This window comes from Arachis ipaensis, chromosome B5 (genome assembly GCF_059453495.1).
Source record: "Arachis ipaensis isolate K30076 ecotype BB chromosome B5, ASM5945349v1, whole genome shotgun sequence".
Taxonomy (NCBI): Eukaryota; Viridiplantae; Streptophyta; class Magnoliopsida; order Fabales; family Fabaceae; genus Arachis; species Arachis ipaensis.
In genome coordinates, this window is record NC_142440.1 from 123074436 (window position 1) to 123079686 (window position 5251).

Here is a 5251-nt window from a genome sequence, read left to right on the forward strand (position 1 = left end):
ACGTTAGGATTTTTGCCAGTAAAGAATTTTATAAAAACAGTCGCATTGTAGATATAGTCTCTAAACCAACAGAAATCCCTTCGTACAAACGTTTTGGTTGTCACAAGTAACAAACCCCTAAATAAATTGATAACCGAAGTATTCAAACCTCGGGTCGTCTTCTCAAGGAACTGCAGGGAAGTATGTTCTTATTATTGGTTATGGAGATTGTAAATTGGGGTTTTGAGAATGAGGAGCGAATAATCTAATTAGCAATTAAAGTAAATGAAGAACAAGCAAATTAAATGGCAAGTAAAATAAATAAATGACTGTAAATAAACTTTTGGCAAGGTATGAGAAATTAGAGGTCCTATCCTAGCTATCCTTATCAATGATGATGAAAATTAAATCTTAATTCCACTTTGTTAACCTTTACTAAGATAAAGGAAGGTCAAGGGATTAATTGGTTTGATCTTCGGATCCTATTTATTTCCTAAGAAAAGATTGGGATTATTAAAGTTCAGTTTAATTAACAAAAATAACAATTATCAATCATGTTTGAGTTTGATAACTCCTGAGTTACCGATTTCTTAACCAAGACCAAAAGGAGAAAAATAAATCTACTGGAATAAAAATGTCTTCAGATGGGAATAACAATAACATAAATAAAAGAAAGCAATATTAAACTGAAATACCTCAATTAACATTAATTCAAAAGAGTAATCTGTAACATGGAAGAATTCATAAATTAAATTGCAACATCAAATAACCAACTAAAGTAATGGAATGAATAAAAAGTAAAAGGGAAGCTTAAAGTAAAGGAACATTGAACCTGGGATCGAGAGTCACTCCTAAAACTAAGAGAAATCCTAAATCCTAATCCTAAGAGAGAAGAGAGCGGAGAGAACCTCTCTCTAAACTAAATCTAAATCTAAATCATGAAAACTAACTAAAAGTGGAGACTCTCCTTGAATGGATTCATTCCCCACTTCATAACATCTGGTCTATGCCTTCTGGACTTGGATTTGTGCCAAAAAGGGCTTCAAAATTCGCTGGGAGCGTTTTCTACAATTTCTGGTGCGTGGCCTCTGTCACGCGTCTGTGTGGGTTACGCGGTCGCGTCATTTGGAGTTTTTCTTGTCACGCGGTCGCGTCAGTCATGCGGCCGCGTCGCTGCTTCTTCGTGCTTGGCAAGCGGCCGCGTCGCCCATGCGATCGCGTGGCTGCCAGTTTCTCCAAAAACTCTATTTTGTGTTTTCCTTCCATTTTTGTATGTTTCCTTTTCATCCTTTAAGTCACTCCTGCCTTAGAAGATCTGAAACTACTCAACACACGAATCACAGCATCTAATGGAAATAAAGGTAATTAAAATAATTAATTTTAAAGCCTAGGAAACATGTTTTTCACATACATCACATAATAAGGAAGGAAAAGTAAAACCATGCAATTAATATGAATAAGTGGGTGAAGGATTGAATAAATCACTCAAACTAAGCACAAAATATATCATAAAATATGAGTTTATCACTCACCCCTCTCTCCGTACCATCTTCAGAAACGACGAAGTACAAAGCAATACACTGCTCGATTGAGGTGAAAAGACAAGTGCACTATTAAGAGCAAGATATCAAGGATGTAGATACGAAACGTTAAGCGCTTACCCGAATTTATATTAAGGAAGAAGAATAGGCGATGGTTTTAGTCATAATTACACAAATTAAGAGAATTAAAATTTTCTGTGTATCTTATTTTATCTTTATTGAGAGATTGTGATGAGCGGATATTTTATACGTTTTTTGGCATCATTTTCATATAGTTTTTAGTATGTTCTGTTTAGTTTTATTAAGTTTTTATAGGTTTTAGTGTTAAATTCACATTTTTAAATTCTACTACGAGTTTTTGTGTTTTTGTGCAAATTCAGGTAATTTCTGGCTGAAATTGAGGAGCTGGAGCAAAAGTCTGATTTAGAGACAGAGAAAACTCTATAGATGTTTTCTGAATCTGACCTCCTTGCACTCGGAAGAGATTTTCTGGAGCTACAGAAGTCCAAATGGAGCGTTCTCAATGGCTATGGAAAGATGACTTCCAGAGCTTTCCCCCATTGTATAATAGTTTATACTTTGCTTCAGATTAGATGACTCAAAACTGGCGTCCAACGCCAGCTTCCTGCCCCCTTCCAGGCATCCAACGCCCACAAAGCAGAAACCAGTATCCAAACGCCTAAAGAGGACCCCCTAGCCAGTGTTCAACGCCCTAGAGACCTCCTAGCACATGGATCTCATCAAAGCTCAGCCCAAACACTCACCAAGTGGGCCCCAGAAATGGATTTTAGCACTAAAAAGACTGTTTTACCCTTACTAGTCATTTGTTTAGTATTTAAGGGATTAGACTTATGTTATTAAAAAACCTTTTACCAGACTTTACACCATAGTCAAGTTTTACCATTGTATTCTCTATTAGTATGAGTTTCTAAACCTCCTAGGTTGAGAGAAAGAGCCCTGCTAAGTCCTATGAATTAATAAAGGTATTACTGTTTCTCTTCGATCTGTGTTTGATTTATTTCTAAGATGTATACTCGTTCTTCAATATGGTGAATAGGATTATCAGTGACCATCAGCTCTGTTCATCATACTAGGGCCGCATTCCTGACAACCGCCCGTGTCTACTTGGGTTCGTGTGAATACATGACTAGAAAGCGCGAACCGCCAGCTATGTTTATACATCTCTCAGATGGTTAATCCAGACTTCGTTGGGGACTTCACGATACACCAGTTCATCCGATTTTCGAGGAGATTAGGGTCTCTGTGGTAGAGGCTAGAACCCAAAGAAGCAGCATTCTCTGATCTGGAAGATTCGACCTTGTTTGTGGCGTTTTGAGTTGGATCGCCAAGAGAATGAACTGCTAGAGCTTGTCAGATTGGATGACCACGTCTAATGGCGTTTGATTTGTAGTAGAGGAGATTGATGACCACGGCCCATGGCATTGATCACATATAGCCTGTCATAGAAGAGATCACTCACAAGCAAAGAAGACAGTAATACCAGAGTTAATTCAGAAAGACAAAGTAACTCAAATCCTTAACCATATTCCTATTACTAATTGCCCTTGCATCAATCCAACAACCTTTTGATTTGCATGACTAAGACCTGCAAGATAACCATAGCTTGCTTCAAACCACAATCCTCGTGGGATCGACCATGACTCACTCAGGTATTACTTGGACGACCCAGTGCACTTGCTGGTACAACTGTATGAAAATGTGGGGATTCGTGCACCAGATTGCAATTGTGACTATGATGTTTCTTTTTTTATTATTATTTGGTATGAGTAAAGCTTGTCATTTTTTGTGCCTTCATAGTTTAGCACGCCCGTTTTTCATGTTAGTACCTCCAGATCCACTTATATTTTTCAACTAGTAACTATTCTAATAAAAATTAGTTATTCAATATTTTTACATATATAAATTATTTTATATAAAGATTTCATATTATTTTAAAAATTTTTGCAAGGTTTCGAATATCAACGACCAATATAATCTAAATAAGACTTAACCCAGTTTAAAAGCATTAGGGTGTTACATTTTGGTATCAGAGCAATTTGATCCCATAGGGCCATATTCTATGCTTGCAAGATTAATTTAGTATCATTTAGTTATAGTTAGTGTCATACAATGAAATCTTTTTTATGTGATGAAATTAGATTAGAAATATGTGATCATCTAATAGTAAAAATTATTGTGCTCCTAAATATTTTGTTTGAGTCTTATCGCCGTAATTATTTGATCAAAATGTGCATGTGTTAATGTCAAAACATAAATCATCTAAGAACACTCTACTCATAGTTAAAGGTATAGCTAAATACACATGAGACATTCTTAAAAAAAAGGGAAAAAAAAGAAAAAAGAGTTAGGAAATTATGTTTTTGTAACTTTATATGCTTGGCATGCGTTATGTTTATTTTCTCATTTTCATGTTGTTGTTATATGATGCCCTTGTTCTGTTATCATGATTATTGTTTTATGCATTATTCCTTCTTTTGTACGCATACATTTATGTAAATCATCCAAGTTCTTCCATATGTAAAATCCATCATCGTTAAGTCTTTGTAATCAAGAGTACATGCATATCCTTATGTTTTTTTTTATAAATGCTATTACTACTACCTTGCAAGCTATTTAAGTCAAGAGTACATGTATTTTTATGAACTCTATATGATTATTTAATATGTCCCGATATTATGAAATTCTCTTAAACATGTGATGTTACATGATTTTTTTTATGTATATCATTTATGTTACTATTACTACCTCTTTGATTAGAAGAAAAAAATGTGAAGGAATTGACTTGTATGTTAAAGAAAACTAATTCTTTGATTAGCTTTTCTTTAAAAATAAACTCTTCTCTCTTGTCTGACCAACATCCGAAGTGAACTGAGCAGAAAATTAGGTTGTTTCTTCTTTGGATTGATTTGCTTTAGGATTGGTTTGATTCCATTTTCATTTAGCAAGATCATTTTTGTTTCATAGGATTAGGCTGCAACAAAACAATTTAGGCCTGCACACTAAACCAACATCATCAAACTCACTTGGGTTATCAATCCAAATCAATATGTTTGTCATAATCAATTTGTTATATATTTACTATACTCAACAACTTGTCTAATTCCTCTTGAAGTGATTGCATATGATTGATTTAGTGATATGTGACTAATTATGCCATTGCCCATGTGATTTGTATGATTTGTGTATTTAAGTTTGATGTGCTAGAATATTTCGTGATGATTGATGATCTTTATTGTTTGTTAGATATTAGGCTGTAAATTCGGATTCTTGCTTAGGGTAATATAGAAATAGTAGATTGTATAGCTAACTCTCTCCGTCTATGTACCACTTTTTCAAGTGAGGTAAGATTTCGGTAAAAACTTAATAAATCTAGTTTGCTGTCCCCAAAATTTAGAAATATCCAAGATCTTTAGAGAGATTTATGATTTTTGGAGGTAAGGTCGTCTAAAAGCTTTTAAAATAGGAGGATTTCAAAACAGCGCAGTAAATTTTCAAATCAAATAACCTAACTAACAAATAAGACCAAAACCATCTATTTTATCTATGTAAAAATTAAATACATATATTCTTTTTATAAATGGCGAATGATATCTCATTTAAGATATTATTGTCACAGCCCAAAATGAGCCATGACTGGCGCTTAGGAAAGTAGTTCCCCAGCAAGCCTAACTGATTCGAATATAAGATAAATAAGAAGGTTACACATATTT